The sequence below is a fragment of the Triticum aestivum genome, chromosome 6B, assembly GCF_018294505.1.
Source record: "Triticum aestivum cultivar Chinese Spring chromosome 6B, IWGSC CS RefSeq v2.1, whole genome shotgun sequence".
NCBI lineage: Eukaryota > Viridiplantae > Streptophyta > Magnoliopsida > Poales > Poaceae > Triticum > Triticum aestivum.
In genome coordinates, this window is record NC_057810.1 from 423006224 (window position 1) to 423027673 (window position 21450).

Here is a 21450-nt window from a genome sequence, read left to right on the forward strand (position 1 = left end):
GGCGGACCGGCGGTGGGGAGTGTTTTCAGGGCGGGCGGGGCAGCGCACCGCCGGCCGCGGGCGGCGGGGGGCTGCTGTTTGGTCGGTGGTAGCTGGCGGCTCAGGGGGGGTGGATGTTGAAGATGAACCGTAGGCCCTTGATTTCGTATCCAACGGCTGCAAAATCGACTGACCAGAGATGAAAAACACAGTCGACCTACGTGTAGCCTCACCTTGCTAGTGCGTTCAGTTTCGACAGCAAAATTCAGTTTCGATAGTTAAGGTCAGTTTTGACAGTTAAGTTCAGTTTCGACAGTTAAGTTCAGTTTCGACAGTTAAGTTCAGAGATGAGCGGCTGATGTATTTTACATCTAGCACTTTGTGGTTATGTATTTTACGTCATGTATTGGAGATGCTATTAGAATTCCACTCAGGTTAACGTTGTTCATTGTCTCTCTTGTCCTGCTTCAGCCTCGGCGTCGTACAACTCACCGGAGCTGCTCCAACGACGAAAGCCTTCATCACAGTGGAGCAGTACCTCGGGCTCCATCTCCAGACGCCTAAGATCTTCTTCCCCTCCTCCGACAGCAAAGTCAGCCGGAGCATCCTCACCGGCCAACCCAATCACGCTAAGATCGACATGGCTTCGCCAAAGAGGTTGTACACTTGTTGCATCTCTTTTTTACTCTACATGTTATATATATTGTCCACTGAGCACTCGTAGTAACGGGTAATACGATTATTTTATCCTACTATATGACAAGCAGTGAGGTACCAGGCAAGTTAGCTATCCGTGATGGACTCTCTTGAATGCCATCATTATTTATCTCTGCACGTTTGAGCTGTGCATTTGTCGATGGGCCTGGGAGTTGAGCTAGTATGGCAGTGGCCTGGGTCCAAAGTAATAGAAGTAGCACAAAAACATTTTTTTAGTGTAGGATTTTCCTTGCTCAAGCCTGCCTACTAGAATCGCCAGTGCTTGAAAGGAAAAGTGAATGAAAAGCATAGGCATTGGAAAGTTTCCTATGGTACTACTTTTCATGAATTTGGTGCAAAGGAATGGAGCAAAGGAAAACTGTAGGATTTGTTCCTTTAGTGTCTCCTTGACAGAAAAACCGTAGGAATTCTAATTTCCACTTCTCCTCCTTTTCATATTACTATTCATCAAGCACAAGTCTTGTGGTTTGACTTAATCTCACCATGCTTTTTTTGCATCCTGTGATCTTCCAATTTTTGTGAATCAAACACCCAAATTGGCAGAAATCCTGTGTTTTTAAATTCTCTGTTTTGCACATGCATTCCTATCCTATTCCTATCTATTTCCTATCCCTGCATTGTTAGAATCCTCAAATTCAAACAAGCACTTACTCAATTACTTTTGTTACAGATATGTGTCAAAGAAAACCTTGTGTGGTTTGTCCTGCTCCTGCGGCGCTGTGTTCCACCCCAGCTCAGCTGCTCCAACGACGGAAGGGTTCACCACAGCAGGGATCCGCTCTCCAGACTATCTTTCGCCACCTCAGATCTTCTTCCCCGTCGCCGGCAGCCACGACAACTGCATTACCATCATCAACTGAGCTGATGACCTTGAGGACTACACGGGTCCGCAAGAGAGGTCGCACTCTTTCGTGTCTGCTTACGTTATGCGTCGCTTAATATGATGACATGCTACATTATAGTCGTGTTCACCTATTAGACTCCGAGTCAGGTCCAAACTAATGCTGAAACTTGAGTTTTTAAATGGTTGTGGGGTACATATTGGGGCAGCAATCAGTACTATCTATCTACTATCTGGTTAATCTCCGGTGTCTACTCTGAGTTTCATGCTGGGTCAAACAAACATTAAAGGGGCCATTATCTGTATTTTTTAACTAAACCTATTATCTGCCTGCTATCATTGGTTTTGGGTCTATCCACAGTTTGCTACCATCACTCTGGATTTGTGCATTCACTCCTTACATAATCTCACTATGTTTTATTCCTATGCATGCCAGTTATTGTACACAATGGAACTGATCATGTAGAGAAAAAGGGACGAGCCTTGCGTGTCAATAGAATTTCATGCAGACGTCGTTCCATGGTGGGCGCAAAGGCAGCCCCCCTCCATCCATTTTGGATCGTAATCAAGAGGAAGATAACTATTCTGAGGGGGATTCAGAAGGAGAAGACCACTCCTATTTACCCCATGAGGTCTTCGCTCTAACTTGGCATGCTGATGTTGGTAATATCATTTATATGGTGCCTGGCATTGCTTACTGTATACATTAAAGATGTCATCTGCTTAGTTTAGACATGCTTTGTGTCAATGCCATCTGTTTAGTTTATTTATCGTATATGTGAATCATGCAATGCCGTCTTGTCTAGCCAGGCATCATATATGTGAATTTTGCAATGCCACCCTGGTTAGCTAGTCATCTTATATGTGAATTATATCATGCCATCATTTTTTTATTATGTGTTAAATTTGTCAACAATTTTAGTACATTCAATTACTCTTCCTGTACATCAGCCATTCGGCACGGTCATGGAAAAATCTGGAGTGGAAACAAGGTTTTTAGAGCAGACAATGCTATCTGACAAAACGCATGTCTTGCTGGTTACTGATAGCTCCTCAGAGGAGGATTCAGAGACAGATGACCAGTCATATTGCCCCCCCCCCCCCCGAGGTGCATGCTCTAACTTGGCAGGGTTATGTTGCTCATATCGTGCGTATGGTATCTTTCATTGCTATGTCATTTGCTTAGTTTAGACATGCTTTGTGTGAATGCCACATGTTTAGTGTCTAATTACCATATATGTGAATTATGCAATGCCATCTTGTTGCAAGACATTATATATGTGAATTATGCAATGTTATCTTGTCGCAAGGCATTATGTATGTGAATTATGCAATGCCATGCTATTTAGGCAAGCGTCATATATGTGAATTATATCATGCCGCCCTTTTTTTGTATTTCTCATTGCTTTTGTCGACAATGTTTGTATATTCAACTGCTCTTCCTGTGCATCAGCCATTTGAATTGGTGATGGAGAAATCTGGAGTGAAAACAAGGTCTTCAGAGCAGACAATGCTACCTGTGAAGCAGATATCTTGCTGGTTACAGATAGCTCTTCAGAGGAGGATTCAGAGGCAGATGACCAGTCCTATTATCCCCCTGAGGTGTATGCTCAAACTTGGTAGGGTTATATTACTCATATAATGCATATGTTGTATTGAAATGCTTAGTTTTTACATCATATACACAATATTGAATGCCATCTCCTTAGTTGACACATCATATATGCGATTGCCCTCTGCTCACTTCCTTAGTATATAAATCATATATTTGAATTATGTCATGCCATGATGTTTACATAGACAGCATGTATTTGAATTATGGCATGCCAACCCATTTTCTAAAGACATAATATAGTTATATCGTCTCATTCTGTTTACATAGTCATCATATTTTAAATTATGTCATTCTATCCGTGAATTATATCATGCCATCATGTTTCCATCAACGTCATGTTTGTGATTTATGGCATGCCAACCACTTTAATAGACACATCGTATAGTTATATCATGTCATCTTGTTTACATAATCATCATATTTTGAAGTATGTCATTCTATCCTGTTTAGTTAGCCATCATACATGTGAAATTGTGTCATGCTATCCTATTTAATTAGCCATAATATATGTGAAATTATGTCCTGCTATTCTATTTGCTTAGACAACATAAATGTGAATTATTTCATGCCCTGTTTTCTTCCCTACTATCCATTGCACCTGTCTATCTTACAATGTCTGTACATTCAATTACTTTTCTTGTTTATCAGCCATTTCAATTGGAGGGAGTCATGGCAGTATCTGTGGGAGTAAAAACACGGTCTTCAGAAAAGATCGTGCTACTTGTCGATGTAGATAGAACCACGGTTGTACTTGCCCAAGAACCAGCCCCACCACACATAACCCACACTTATGCAGATTGTACCCCTACCCAATTGTACAGAGAACCATCTACACCCCTTCTAACCCCAACCCCAGCAGATAGACACCTAGTTCCCATTGACACAACATCGTCTCCACCACAGAGCACCCAAACACGAGCAGTTAGTAAGGCAACTGCAGTGCCCAAATCACGAGGACCACCACTCCGAACCCGAAGTCAACGCTTAAAGCAGAAGAAGAATTTTTCTCAGGTCAGGTTCCGTAGCTATGGTTCATACTACTTTGCTCTTGCATCACTGTATTTACTGATACCAACCAATTTCAAATTTGGAGGATGCAATTGAAACTCCAATGGCGCAACAGGTATGTTTTAAACCTGTTTCTTCAACGTGTTTGGCTGTTTGCTGTTGTAACTTGCTCTATGTTGCTTTCAGTTTCAATTGAATAAACAGTTATGTTCTCATGCCATGCACATTACAAGTGTTGTTATTGCTGTGTAGTTTCCCACACTTATATTCTGTCTATGATGCTTTGTCTTAAATAGATATGATTCGAACTGTATCTATCTTGATTTGGCAACATAAATTAGAATGATATAGACCATACAGTGACCATACTACATAGATATATGTTTGTTTCATGCTGTTATCCTGTCCACCTTACTACTGAACTGGTTTACCAAAATGAGTTCCATATACTACATTGTAAACCTGAGGTGTTTTTGTTTGTTTCTCTTTTAGAACGCGGATAAAATATTGGAGCAGAGTACCCTGTTATGCAATGGTAAAGGAAGTAATGCAGATAAGGTTCAAGATAGTGAGACATCCCTGTTGGTCTCCAAGAAAGCTGATAAAAACTATATTGAAGACACTAAGACAACCCCAAAGTCCTGTCTTGATGTAGTGTTCGAGTTACTGGCTACCACTGCTGGCACCAGCTCTTCAAACTCGTTGCCTGAATCAGTTTGGCTTCTTGAGTCTCAACTTCAAGTTGAAAGACATCGATCAGATGTTATGCGACAGGAAGCCAAAGGACTGGGGAAGTCCCTGCAGAATTCAGATGCATACTTTCTGGTGCAACAGCAACCGCTGGAGGACTTAAGCGCCAAACAAGAGAAAGTTAATAAGCTTGCTAAGCATCTTGCTAGCATTATGGGTACCCATGATATTGTTTCTTGAGCTCTTCTGAAGTGGTTTCAGTTCTGGACTTGTTTTGCTGCGGCGTTTATATGCTGTTGTGTTCCCTATATTTGCACTGGTGGCGAACTTTGATGCCCAGTGGATGTAATATGTGTAATAGCCGTGATAGCCTAGTGTAAGTTGCTTGCTTATTTATTTCCTTGTTGTCTTGTTTATTTGTTTGCTTGTAGTCAGTGCAGTTCTTTTTCTGCGGTTTGCTAGTGGTTGCAATAACCTATTTTTTAAAACTAGGCCACAATAACCATGGGCTAATATTTACTGTAGTGACACTGTACCTACGGGCCGTAGAAACAGTGGGCCTTCTACGGGCGGTATAAATAGTGGGCCTTCTATGGGCCGTAGAAATAGTGGGCCTTCTACGAGCCATAGAAACAATGGGCCTTCTACGGGCCGTAGAAACAATGGGCCTTCTACGGGCCGTATCATCAATGGGCCATATACGGGCCGTATGATCGATTTGCTAAACATGGGCCAAACAGACCGCATTCTGGCCGTAAACGGGCTAGAGTTGGAATCGTACGTTCATGGGCCGACCATAATGGGCCATCGTTAATAGGTCATATTTGATGACGCTATGAAAACGGCCCAACGTATTAACGGACCACAAACGGGCCGACTATAACCACTAGCTGAATTTGGCCCACAAGTAGTAAATGACAATAACAGGTCGTAAGTAAACGAATGCTGGAAATGAGCCCAAGAATAATTGGGCTCTGAGAAGGCCGAAAGATAACATGGGCTGGAAACGGCCCAACGGAATAACGGGCTGTCAATGGGTATAAAGTGATACATTGTTCTATACGGGCCAGTTTCACCACGGGCCGTTAATGGGTGTAAAGTGATACACTGTTCATTATGGGCCAGTTTCACCATGGGCTGTTAATAGGCCAAGAGTTACATAGGGCCTCATATGGGCCGAAAGACGTCATGGGCCATACATGGGCCAGAAGTGAAAATGGGCTGGAATCATATTGGATGGCCCAGATGACGCTACTGGGCCTAATTCGAATAGGGCATAATGGGCCTTGGGTTAGCGGGCTGTAAATGGGCTATATGCGAAAAGGCCGTTAACAGGCTTTCCATGGGCCGGCCCGCCACCTTTTGACCAAGTCAAACGGGCTGCCTTTTCACAGCAATGGGCCTCTGTTGGGCCGTGCCACGTGTCGATGTATCATAGGCGCCTTCTATCCAATGAGTGGATGACATCTGTCCCAGTGATGAGCCGACACGTGTTTCCTCCAGCCAATGATGATTTTACACGTGGAAAATCCCCATCGGTCGGGGCTGTTAACGGGTTATAGGATCCAAAACCCGACCCGATAGCTTAACGCGTTCCATTACGATGGATGCCACGTGTCGGTCACCCTTGACGAAAGCACTTCTGTGACGCGCGATTTATCGTCATGGAAGTGGACACTTCCATGATGATAATTTTGGTAATGTCATGGAACACTTCTACAACAGCACATGTATGACTATCTTGATTCTATCATAAATTGGTCATGGATGTACATGCATGACAAAAAACGCGACCTACTGTGACAAACATGTATCATCACGGAAGTGTATTTTTTTTGTAGTGTAATGGGGGGTGGGTGAGTAGAGGGATGGCCTAGCCAGCGGTGGGAGTAGTAGGGGGCGGTGAGGCCACTGTGGCAGCACAACCGGCCATTGGAGGCAGGAGCAGGTGGCACGACCGACGCTGGTTTGGGCGGTTGGAGCAAGAAGACCAGAGGTTGAAGAAGCACTAAGACTGTTGGATGGACATCGTACGGTCACTGGATCTAGAATCGTTCATATTGACTAAGTTGATAAAGCCCCGTCAGCGTCAACTTAGTAGGCCCACAAGTCAACCTCCCAGTATGGTGGGTCCCAGCTAGCAGGGGGAGTATTCATTTTTTGTGCATAATAAGGAGGCACTTCCTTGCGTGCGAAGATATAGCTGGTGGGTCCGAGATGTTAGTAGGGGGAACTTTTTTTCTTGAAATACAGTGGCCCTTCTGGTGGGTCCCAACTGTCAGGTGGAGGAATCATTATTTTGTGCGTAATAAGGAGGCATTTCCTTGTGTGCGACCATGGACCCAGCTGTCAGCCTCTCCATGTACAGTCCACTTCCAATGGATGTCGTTCGTTGACCATGTTGACCACGCCGCATTGAGAGCACCAGGGCTGTGGACGATGGCGAGGCCTAGGAAGGGAATGACAGGGAGCCGGGGAAGACTCGATAGTGGTTGCCCACGCGGTGGGGTGTACGAGGGTTGACTAGCCCGGCTGCTGTCGCCGGATAATAACAGAAGGTGTGGGTGAGTATAGGGATAGCCAGGCCAGGGTTGCGAGTATGGTGGGGCCGTGAGGCCTGCCCGGCAGCACAGCCGACCACGGGAGGCAGGAGCAGGCGGTTCAGCCGGCACTGGTTTGGGCGGCTGGAGCAGGAAGATCAGAGACTGAAGAAGCACGACTGCCGTTAGATTGACATCTAACCGTCTAACGCTGGTTGAGTCGATTGTTGACTAAGTTTCTTTTTTTGAGAAACCTTGTGTATGCATGAACTTAGTAGGCCCACAAGTGAGCCTCCAAATCTGTGGCAGACAACATAGAGCCCATTTGCTTTTTTAAAATAATTTTCAGCCCATTTTCAACAAAGAGCCCCATTTTCTGCCTAGGACCACGGTCAAAAAGTTAAACCTTATTTTGCATATTTTGGTGGAGTCTGAACTCTTTTATCCAGAAATGATAAACATTTATTTTTTAAGAACTTATTGATTTTTCAAAAAAATTGTTTTATTTTTGTAAGCAAATAAGACGTGGGACAATTGAGTTGGTTTAAGGGAAAACCAGTGGGAAACAATCAGCGCTGGGAGGGCAAAAAAGGATGTAAATATGAAAAGGGAACTTTATGTATTTTCAATATAATGATACGTGTATATGAACTAGTAAAACTATAGGTAGAGATTAGAAAACGGAAGTAGGACATGGCATTTCAAGAGGAAAATAGAACTGGGTTGTGTGTTTGATTCAGTAAAAAAAACTGCCTGCGGATGTTCTAAGACAACATATAACTAACGCCGGCGGGCCAGAGGCCAGTAGATACCTGCTGGATCTTTGTGCCCCGTTGTCATCATGGGAAAGGCCTATTAAAAACAAAACCAAGCCTTGGTAGTCCAGAGCCTAGTTGAAGCTTGCTCGACCTGAAAAAACAATATATCCGCTGGATCCCAGTTATCAGTTTGTACTTGCAGAATTCTCTCGTTTATTGAGTACGTTGAAGACTTCATGGGTTTCACCATCTCAGACGTCAGCATTATTTTCCCATCATGATAATAAGTGCATGCACTTGCTTGCGTACGGCCATGGACTTGCTAGTTTCCTAAGGTTAGGCTCTGTATGGACAGCCGTCTTGTGGTCCCACAAACAAATTTCATGCAAATTAGATGGTTTTCAGTGAAAGCAGACTAAATTCATTGCATTTTATATATTTATTTTCATTACGGAATATTTTACATATTTCAACTAATAATAACGGACTAGGCCTTTTTTAGTCCATGGGAGGCGCTTCAAGATCGAGGTCGTGACACTTAACTGTTCTGGAAGGCCCAAATCCATCGCTCCTCTCTTTTAACAATTTGTAGCTGGGCTTGGAATGCCACAACCCAGTTCTGACGTGTTGCATCCAACTATCAGCCTGTGAAACCGGATGGATCCCCTGCGTACTTCGAAGATGTAAAAATTTGGAGAACTGGGAATTCGAACGACAGGTGCTTATGCTACCCATCAAATGAAATGAAGTGCCTGAAAATTCGTTTCGAAACAAATGATTCAGCTTTATATCCACGTCAACCCTTGACATGATGGTTGGAAGAAAATGCCAAGTTCATACTGAAAGATCGTTAACAACAATACCAACTTGCAAACGACCAAGTAGTACAAGCACCAATACCAAACTAACTTATAATCTATTTAGTGCTGGCCCTAGTGTTCGTCTGGTAGAAAATCTTTTAGAGGATCAACTCCTGCTCCTTCTCTTGCTTCAGGTCCCCGAGGTGGTACTGGTGCATCATCCAGTCGGTCCTCTTCTAGTCGAAGTTTGGTGTGCAGCACCAGAACCTTTTTATTGCCCGTCTGTCGGCTGTTGACCATCACCGGCAAGGTATTGCTGGTCTTGTGCCACATCGCGTGCATGCCACACTCTGACTGTATCTTGCGACGCATACACGTGCCCCTTTTGAACACCCTGGAGTTGTGCTGGAAGAAATGCTTGCTTAGGCCACTCAGTGTGATACCTGAAGTATTGTCGAATACAGGCTTTAGTGTACGCAGTTGGCATTTTCATAACATCTTTGTCATGTTGCAATCACTTGTTTCACTTTTTATTAACTTTCAAAATTGTAATTGCTTCACTGGGTCTACGTCTAAAAAGAAAAATAGATCTATAAACAGAGGAATATGTTTGTGCAAGTAGACGGCCGATCGGTGTCTCACCTGGAAGTTTCTCAGGATGGGTGTAGCATATGCCGTGCTCGTTGTCGATGGTTGGTATGAACAAATCGATGAGAGGGTGAGATCTCACGCTGTCAGCACTCACTATGGCCTCAAGGTGCTCGATCATCTCCTAATCTGTGGGATCAAACTTGACGGCAGCCGGCAGCACCGGCCAATCCTTCTTGGACTTGCATCGGTTAATTGCAGTTATATGGTACTCAATGTATGATCAATCAACTGTTTTAAGTGAATGATGAAAGATTTTGATAGATAAGTGGTACTCCAAATCTTAAGTCCACAATACCCGAACACGCCGTCGGGACTCTTGTGTCACCTCACGCACAGCGTGTTGTCACGTCAATTCAATGTGAGGACATGATGAATAATTTGACCAACGTATACTAGTACTACTACTGTACTACTTACTAGTCATATTTAGTGTCACATTTTAACCATAGGTTTAACTAACAAAATGTCACTGCATGTCACCAAAAATTATACCACTGGAAAGTATGTTCAAATACGAATCAAACGATATAATTTTTTGTGACATGCATTAACATTTAGTTAGTTAAATTTATGGTCAAAATTTGACACAAATTACAAAGGGGACCAATAAACCAGGAGGGAGGTAGTAGTACGAGTAGCGCAATATATGGCATAGAGGACTAGTACAAATTTAGAAATGGATTAAGAAGTTACAAGGTTATGCGACAGACTTTGTAGGTTACATGAGTAATACAAAATATAATTCCCATTGGACAACACTTTCACCAACAAGTACGCACTTGAAGCCTAATTGATATATATATATAAATATATATATATATCGCTTCTACACAGCTTCTCCATCATCATTATCAGTACATTCTACGCACGTGAGTTAGGATGCACTTGATCCTAGAAAGGTATCTATCCTTCAAACCAGAGGAGTGCTTCAAACTAACAACAATACATAATGTCCAACAAAAGAGGGCCATGCTACAGTAGCAGGATACATGGCTCAGTCTAGATATCAGTATGAATCAAGTTGTGCATATTTGCTGTTGGCATGAACCACATTGCCGCATGTCGGGTTTGCAAAAGCCATTCATCGCATGAAAGCTTGATGCCTTTCACACACCAAAGATTATCTGGCAACAAGCTGTGTCGATGAATCTATGGATATGGTGATTCATGAAACCCATGGTATGATGTGCAAACACAGTCCCCCCTGGCGAATGGAAGTTGCATAGCATGGTAATCATCGCTGGTGATATGATCGATGATTGATTGGATGATCGGATAATTGAGCCCGAGGAACATGGAGTGGTTGCCAAGGCTGTAAACCTGCCTCCAGTTGAATACGCCTGGCCCAACGAAGTTGGGATCTTTCTCGAACACGAAGCAGTCATAGCCATCACAGTCACGAACACCCCAGACATTGTACTGCATGTGGTTTGATGTAATGGTTTGGTCAATTTGGGACGTGGGAATGAGCATCAAATGACCGCCGTCAATTGAACGAGTGATAAGCCACCACCCATTGACTGGTATGATTCAAGGTCTTGGAATCATGAAGGCCAGTGCATTTGCGTCTGCTGCAACAAATCAAATTGGAGATCAAAAGGAGAAAGATATACAATCATGTTCAGAGTATGTGTGGAATTAAGATTATTATAATAGTTGCACATATCATAGATAGAGAATTGCAATGCCGTGGTCATAATCATACCCCAAGTTAAAAAAAATAAGCCAATGGCTTTCATATTCTAGCAATATCTCATGGTTCAAACATCATGTAACAATGAGAGGAAAACAACTATGACATGGCCTACTCATATTCTACCATAGCACTTACTACTATTCTCATATCAACTCTAAGCAATTACATGCGTTGTTATAAAAATCTTGGAAATGAGAGTAACATATAGCAATCATGATGTTATACTCTAAATATCTATTCTAACAATCATTAGATGCCAATTGTTCTCATATCAACTCTAACAATAACATGTGTGGTCATAAAAATCTAGGAAATGAGAGGAACATATAGCAATGATGTGGTTATAGACATACTATCTATTCTAAACTTGTTACAATCAACAAGTAGTTGTATTCATAAGGAAAAGATGAGATGATATAGAACAATTACACGACGATAGATTCCACCAGTATAGGAAGCCAATCTATGCGTCGACCGCGTAAATGATGCCATCATGCACTATAGCATCAGACATAAATGGAGGCTCAACATGATTGATGATGAGCCATAACCATGTATGGCGACCGGATTCCAGATAGACTACTCCCATGTTGAACAAGGCAATGAGCTTGTAATCCATGTAGTCTTCTGATGGTGTGGGCACTTCACAGATTACAACCTTCAGCAAATAGAGGTCAAGCCAAAAGCTCGACGCCTCTCGTGCGTAGTAGTCAGGAGTGTCCGGCGGGCCGCGAGGCTCGATGGTGGCGGTAACCAATGATGGAAGGATGGTCCCTCGCTGGGTGTAGATATCCACGAGATGCCACAGACTACCGGATTGGTCGATGAGGACGATCTAGTTGGCCTTCATGCCCGCCTAGTAGTGGCCGCACATGAAGGAAATGTGGATGGGTAGTGGTAGCATGTCGAGGGGCACCACGGCAATCTCCATAGGATCATCAAGTCGGTGTCTCAGCCACCTGCGAGGATCGGGCATCAGCAAGCAGGGTGTCTTGAAAAGGGCCATCCAGTTGCAGACAAGTAGACGGTACAAAGACACTGAGCATGCGGCTAGACGGATGGTGTTGAGCAGGTCCATATGATTACATATCTGCTCCAAGAGAACATTGGGGAGGGAATTCCAATCACGGCTTTGCATGTCAGTCAGTTCTGCCATAGGGTTTTCTAGGGCGCTAAGTGATTGGGGTTTTTGGTGCCTGCGAGCGAGAGGGGAAGTGGATTCGGGCGGGCGAGCGAAGAAGATGGCGTGTGTGGGCGAGCAGTGAGCGGGGGGATATGGTACACGCGAGCTACCAAGGAAGATGGCACGGGCAGGTGAGCAGTGAGTAGGGGGAAATGGTGTGTGGCAGACGATGGGGAAGAGAGGAGGAAGAAGAGGGAAAGACGGGGAAGACAGTGCATTAAATCTCAATTCAACTAGTACTACTACGAGGATATATCGTCCTTTGGAGTGTAAATAGTTATGCTGATGACATGTGGGTCTACCTCAAGAGGGGCCATATGTTAGTTAATGGAGGATAGAGGAGCGTAGGTGTATTTGCGGAAGCATGCTCCACTGGAAAACATGATGGCAGTACTGGGTAAGGCTGATTTAGTAACACCAACACGCTGGTTCAACTTATTAATTAATTGTCCCATCTGCTGCAGCGCGTATTGTCACTTCACTGTGAAGACTAGTTGAATAGTTCTCTCTGACTGAGATGGGGAATAATGGATCTCTAAGACTTCCTATCTACAGTATCCCTATGCCTCTACGCTCATCCTGTCCAACAAGATGAAACATCGGCCAAGGCACCCGGTGCCAATAATGTAGGAGTACTAGTAGTATTTTGTGTCAAACTTTGACCATCTATTTAACTAATAAAATGTTAATGCATTTCACCAAAAATCATATCACTGGATTCATATTTGAACATAGTTTTTAATGGTGTAGTTTTTATGACATGCATTGACACTTTGTTAGTTAAATTTATGGTCAAAATTTTACACTAAGTACGAAAGGGACCATTAAACCAGGATGGAGGTTTATATTGTCAGGACCCCGACTCGATGTCACATCGATCTAGCCGGTAACACCTCATATCCCTTTGCGGCCTCACGCACGGTATCCCCACGGGTGTCGCCTTACCTTTGCCCGGGACCGTTTGCGCCTTTTGGCTCACGTATATGATAGTGTCGCTAGCATCCATATGATAAAGAGCCCGGGCTGACATGACTAGTCGTAAACCCAAAGTGGCACAGACTTACAGGGACAGGCATCCATGACCCAGCCTCGAACGTGTCGGTCATCAGCAAGTGGGTCCGGGCTGTAGCACTGGGCTAGCAGGACTCCGGTAAACCGGGCTGTAGCGGGCTAACAGGACTCCGGTACTCAAAGCGTGACATTTCCCCGAAGGGACAGACACAGGAACGAAGAAGGACACATGCCGGCCAGCCTAAGTGTTCCAGAGCAGTAGCAAGCTACCATGGCTCAGCGGTAACACTAGGAGACATTTCCCGGTAAGAGAGGCTACTAAAGATAAACAACTAGATAGTCAGATCCCACACATACCAAGCATTTCAATAACATACACACAATATGCTCGATATGTGCAATACAACATGGCATCACAAAATGACTCTACGACTCAAGTAGTTTATTCGATAGGCTCCGAGGAGCGAGACATTACAAACATGGGTCTCATGACCCAACAATCAGAGCATACAAGTCAAAGCACAAGCGGAAGCTATCATGTCTGAGTACAGACATCTACAAATGAAAAAGGCTGAGAAGCCCGACTATCTATCAGATCCTGCCGGGGCACAAGATCGTAGCTGAGGTAACAAGCTAAACGTCGAAGTCCACGTGGAACTACTAGCGAGACCGAAGTCTCTCTGCAAAAACATAAAATAGGCAAACGTGAGTACAAATGTACCCAGCAAGACTTACATCAGAACTAACTACATATGCATCATTATCAACAAAGGGGTGGTGGGGTTTAACTGCAGCAAGCCAGCTTTGACTCGGTGGCTATCCTAAACTACGACTGCGAGTAACTCTTTTGAGGTGGCGCACACGAGTCCACATATTCACCATATCAATACACCACTATGGATCCGCTCCCGTCTCCCTACGAGAACGCCATCCATAGCACTCACGCTTATCTTGCGTATTTTAGAGTATCCACTTTCACTTGTCTATGAACTGATATAAGCAACCCAGAAGTCCTTTTCCGCGGACACGGCTATTCGAATAGATGATGTTAACCCTGCAGGGGTATACTTCTTCACACACGCTCTCACCACTTACCGCCGTTGTTGTCTAGCTTAACCAACTAGCTCCGGGATATCCATCACAGATTCTTGGAGAAAGGGTGGTTCACAAGAACCCGACTTGATCACGAGCTCAACATAGCAGTCAGGTGACAACCTGGTAATACTTCCAAGAAGATATTCGGAAAATCACGAACCACCGGTATGTTACTAAGCTTGAGAACAATCTCGCTTTTGAGGGCAAGACGATATGATCAAATGAGTGAGGACTTGACAAGATCCTAACTCATCAATCGAAGGGTGCACCGAAATAAGGACTAGGTAGCACGATCAGTCTTAGAAGGATGATTCAAAAACCAACACGCTAAGAATGAAATTATTGTCCCTTAACTACCAAGCAACGAGGTTGCTGGGAGTATTGATTTCACACATCACAATTCATTTGTCGGTATTCCGGTTGCATCAACACGATGGCCGAGGAATGACTAATGATGGTGAGAAGTATTACTACGTCAAAATTCATGAAAGTTGGTGCAGTTCTCATGACAATTCTGACATAAAGGGGGTAATACTCCAAGGTAGAACAGAACCAAAAGCTGGATTGGCATTTGATCTGCGGAATACAACTACTTTGACCCAATCCTAGATATGGATGAGGTACTGGAGTTTGTTTCTCCTATTCATTCTAAAATAGAATGGCTTGGCGGACCACAAGGGTAATAGGCATCGACGAACGAATGCACGCATACTCTTGACTATCAATTGATAGGCGAGGGTCGGAAACAACTAAGATGGGTCAACTCAAAAGAACATATGATTTTCTGAGTTGTGGATGCATGGATTAGCATGTCGAACGAAGTTCAACATATTTTTTCCGGATAACCCATGCAGAAAGGTAGAACTGGCAGAGCCACAATATATAATGGAGAACTCATCAAGAATAATCCTGTTGTGATATTTCAGTTCAACGAGGAACTTCTGCCATAAGTAGTTCATGGTATTTGGAAGAAGAAGATACCACGGACTTCAAGGACTATCGCAAAGGTTACTAATATCCTAAAGGCACTAGCAATTACTATCAACATGAAGTAGGTAGAGTGAATCTCGGGTTCAAGAACCCAGGAACAGAATACCTATTACTAAGTAGCATCACGGGATGCTTTCGAGAATGATGGCCAGAATCATCACACTGGGAACACAAATCATGGCTAAATTACTAGATGATCCCCTAAGACACCTAGGGTCATAATAATATCTCCAACATATATGTCAAGGTAACGGAGTACCTCAACTCACTGATTAGTGTGGTTAATCTGGCCCATGGGAACATTGAAACGGGAAGAAAGGATTTGCAATTGCATCAGACTACTTAGAAACCTGGGATGACTCGGATAGCATAACGGCTGTAAATGCTCAGAAAAGATTTGAGACATTCACAAAAATGGTGGCATAACCACTCAGAAGCACAATATCAAGGTTTCGAGATCAACAATTAACATACGGAAGTAGTAGGAACTGAACTGAGACTTAAATCCAACAATCTTATAAGTCCACTGATTAGTAACACGTGATCCTAATAGAAAGAAGAGATAGCCTAGTTCTTAATCCCCGTAGAAGAGAAGATGATGACTCAGATCAGAAGGCCATGAGGTATAAGGAGTAAAAAGAGCCTTACGTTCCATCCCACAATCAATTCCCCTACATATAACTAAAGAATTTCTAGACTCAACATCGACCAGTTTGGCTTGGTAATCCTACAGGCAGTCAAGCTCTGATACCAACGCTGTCAGGACCCCGACTCGATGTCACATCGATCTAGCCGGTAACACCTCATATCACTTTGCGGCCTCACGCACGGTATCCCCACGGGTGTCGCCTTACCTTTGCCCGGGACCGTTTGCGCCTTTTGGCTCACGTATATGATAGTGTCGCTAGCATCCATATGATAAAGAGCCCGGGCTGACATGACTAGTCGTAAACCCAAAGTGGCATAGACTTACAGGGACAGGCATCCATGACCCAGCTTCGAACGTGTCGGTCATCAGCAAGTGGGTCCGGGCTATAGCACTGGGCTAGCAGGACTCCGGTAAACCGGGCTGTAGCGGGCTAACAGGACTCCGGTACTCAAAGCGTGACATTTCCCCGAAGGGACAGACACAGGAACGAAGAAGGACACATGCCGGCCAGCCTAAGTGTTCCAGAGCAGTAGCAAGCTACCATGGCTCAGCGGTAACACTAGGAGACATTTCCCGGTAAGAGAGGCTACTAAAGATAAACAACTAGATAGTCAGATCCCACACATACCAAGCATTTCAATCATACACACAATATGCTCAATATGTGCAAATACAACGAAGCATCACAACATGACTCTACGACACAAGTACTTTATTTAAGGCTCAGAGAGCCATACATAGCATACACAAAGGTACGGGTCACACGACCCAACATTCAAGTCATACAGTCATACAAACCAGCAGCGGAAGTAACTTGTCTGAGTACAGACAACTAGTAAAATAAAAGAGGCTTGGAAAGCCTAGCTATACTACGTGGTCCTTCACAAGCTCAGGGTCACCACCTGGGTCTTTAGCCTACTCGTTGATGTCAACGTCTACATAGAACCCATCAGAAGGGGTTGCAGCGTCTTCTGTAAAAATTTAAATTATAGCAACATGAGTACAAAGGTACTCAGCAAGACTTACATCAGATCCTACATACATGCATAGTATCAAGAAGGGTTGGTGGAGTTATTGCAGCAAGCCAGCTTTGACTCTTGGCTAGGCTATCCTACGATACCTCAACTTGAAATGGTTTTGCGCACACGAGTCCACTACTCATCACTTCAATACACTACCGAGGATCCACCTCCGTCTTCCTATGGAAGAGCCATCCTCGGCACTCACACTTATCTTGAGGCTTTTAGTAGTTTCCATTTACTTGTCTATGAACTGTATAGGCAACCAAGTAGTCCTTTACCGTGGACGCGGCTATTCGAATAGATTATGATAACCCTGCAGGGGTGTACTTCTTCATACATGTTTCCACCACTTAGCGTCTGCACACGACATGTGCTCGGCAGACTTCAAGCGAAAGCCGACGTGGGTGTAGACCACGACCTACCTAAACACTTAAGCCTCTAGTCCAGGTTTATCGCCTATTCAGGTTCCATCCGCAGGGAGTCCGGCCGAGGTTTCCCATACGGCCCCGAACGATGTGAACAGGGTTCCCGAGATACCTAACGGGTATTCGGTACACCCGGCCACGTACCTACCGCATCACAGCCCACCCCTACGGTCAGCGCTGTCCACGGCCTCCAGTAGGCTACAAACACCAGAAACTACTTGCAACTCCTGGACAGAGAACTAGGGTGAATAAGAAGTCGAGAGGGTCCATTGGTTTCGGGCCCAATGCATGGTAGTAGCTGATTCTTAAATCACACATACAGATCTCAGTGCTTAAGGTCGGCTTCAATGAAACAACCCACCATGTACTCCTACATGGCCTCTCATCGATACCTTTACCAAATCGTGTTCACCACACCACTCTCATTACCGACATAATCATTTCACTCTAGCCCATCACCCAGATGAACCAGACCTGACACGACTCTAAGCATAGCAGGCTTAGCAAGGTAGGAACAACACATACATATGGCTCAATCAACTCCTACACATGCTAGTGGGTTTCATCTAGTTACTGTGGCAATGACAGGTCATGCAGAGGAAATGGGTTCAACTACCGTAACACACAGCAGTTTGAATCGCGTTGTCTTAATGCAGTAAAAGAGAGCAGGGGCGAGAACATGGGATTGTATCGATATGATCAGATGGTTGGTTGCTTGCCTGATGGTTCGTTGCACGGATACGGTTCTTCGTTAGGGTAATCACGGTACTCCTCGGGGACAGATCCTGTCGCAAAGGACATCGATACACAAACATCACCAAACAATATGCAACAATATGATGCATGCATGAAACATGGCAATATGAGTGTGTTGGGCTAATGCAACTAAAACCAGAAGGGTTTGAACAAATTTGAATCAAGGATTCAAATTTCAAATTCAAATATGGCCTTTTAAAGTGCCTTTTCTTGTTCTGATTAAAACATCAACTTAACTTGTTTGATCATGCATGGAAATGGTACAGATGGATAGATTGGATTTTTCTGATCATTTTTCATATATAATTTGTCCAATTTGGAGTTACAGAATAAAAGTTATGAATTTTTGAAGTTTAATTAATATTCTGGAATTTCCTGATTTAATTCAACGCTGTCAGGACCCCGACTCGATGTCACATCGATCTAGCCGGTAACACTTCATATCACTTTGCGGCCTCACGCACGGTATTCCCACGGGTGTCGCCTTACCTTTGCCCGGGACCGTTTGCGCCTTTTGGCTCACGTATATGATAGTGTCGCTAGCATCCATATGATAAAGAGCCCAGGCTGACATGACTAGTTGTAAACCCAAAGTGGCACAGACTTACAGGGACAGGCATCCATGACCCAGCTTCGAACGTGTCGGTCATCAGCAAGTGGGTCCGGGCTGTAGCACTGGGCTAGCAGGACTCCGGTAAACCGGGCTGTAGCGGGCTAACAGGACTCCGGTACTCAAAGCGTGACATTTCCCCGAAGGGACAGACACAGGAACGAAGAAGGACACATGCCGGCCAGCCTAAGTGTTCCAGAGCAGTAGCAAGCTACCATGGCTCAGCGGTAACACTAGGAGACATTTCCCGGTAAGAGAGGCTACTAAAGATAAACAACTAGATAGTCAGATCCCACACATACCAAGAATTTCAATCATACACACAATATGCTCGATATGTGCAAATACAACGAAGCATCACAACATGACTCTATGACACAAGTACTTTATTTAAGGCTCAGTGAGCCATACATAACATACACAAAGGTACGGGTCTCACGACCCCACATACAAGTCATACAGTCATACAAACCAGCAGCGGAAGTAGCTTGTCTGAGTACAGACAACTAGTAAAATAAAAGAGGCTTGGGAAGCCTAGCTATACTACAAGGTCCTTCACAAGCTCAGGGTCACCACCTGGGTCTTTAGCCTACTCGTTGATGTCAACGTCTACATAGAACCCATCAGAAGGGGTTGCAGCGTCTTCTGTAAAAATGTAGATTATAGCAACATGAGTACAAAGGTACTCAGCAAGACTTACATCAGATCCTACATACATGCATAGTATCAAGAAGGGTTGGTGGAGTTATTGCAGCAAGCCAGCTTTGACTCTTGGCTAGACTATCCTACGATACTCCAACTTGAAAAGGTTTTGCGCACACGAGTCCACTACTCACCACTTCAATACACTACCGAGGATCCATCTCCGTCTCCCTACGGAAGAGCCATCCTCGGCACTCACACTTATCTTGAGGCTTTTAGTAGTTTCCATTTACTTGTCTATGAACTGTATAGGCAACTAAGTAGTCCTTTACCGCGGACGCGGCTATTCGAATAGATCATGTTAACCCTGCAGGGGTGTACTTCTTCATACATGTTTCCACCACTTAGCGTCTGCACACGACATGTGCTCGGCAGACTTCAAGCGAAAGCCGACGTGGGTGTAGACCACGCCCTACCTAAACACTTAAGCCTCTAGTCCAGGTTTATCGCCTATTCAGGTTCCATCCGCAGGGAGTCCGGCCGAGGTTTCCCATACGGCCCCGAACGATGTGAACAGGGTTCCCGAGATACCTAACGGGTATTCGGTACACCGTGCCACGTACCTACCGCATCACAGCCCACCCCTACGGTCAGCGCTGTCCACGGCCTCCAGTAGGCTACAAACACCAGAAACTACTTGCAACTCCTGGACAGAGAGCTAGGGTGAATAAGAAGTCGAGCGGGGTCATATTTCAGGGCCCAATGCATGGTAGTAGCTGTATCTTAAATCACACATACAGATCTCAGTGCTTAAGGTCGGCTTCAATGAAACAACCCACCATGTACTCCTACATGGCCTCTCATCGATACCTTTACGAAATCGTGTTCACCACACCACTCTCATTACCGACATAATCATTTCACTCTAGCCCATCACCCAGATGAACCAGACCTGACACGACTCTAAGCATAGCAGGCATAGCAAGGTAGGAACAACACATACATATGGCTCAATCAACTCCTACACATGCTAGTGGGTTTCATCTAGTTACTGTGGCGATGACAGGTCATGCAGAGGAAATGGGTTCAACTACCGTAGCACACAGCAGTTTGAAACGCGTTGTCTTAATGCAGTAAAAGAGAGCAGGAGCGAGAACATGGGATTGTATCGATATGATCAAATGGTTGGTTGCTTGCCCGATGGTTCGATGCACTGATACGGTTCTTCGTTAGGGTAATCACGGTACTCCTCGGTGGCAGAACCTGCCGCAAAGAACACCGATACACAACCATCACCAAACAATGTGCAACAATATGATGCATGCATGAAACATAGTAATATGAGTGTGTTGGGCTAATGCAACTAAGACCAGAAGGGTTTGAGCAAATTTGAATCAAAGATTCAAATTTCAAACTCAAACATGGCCTTTTAAAGTGCTTTTCCTTGTTCTGCTTGAAACATCAATTTAACTTGTTTGATCATGCATGAAAATAGTACAGATGGATAGATTGGATTTTTCTGATCATTTTTCATATATAATTTGTCCAATTTGGAGTTACAGAATAAAAGTTATGAATTTTTGAAGTTTAAATAATATTCTGGAATTTCCTGATTTAATTTAAATCCAGAAATATAAATATTGCGCCAGCATGACGTCAGCATGACGTCGGTGGTCAACTGCGGCTGGCTGAGGTCAAACCTGACGTGTGGGGTCCACACGTCAGTGACAGGGGGGTTAAACAGGGTTAATTTAATCCTAATTAGGGGTTAG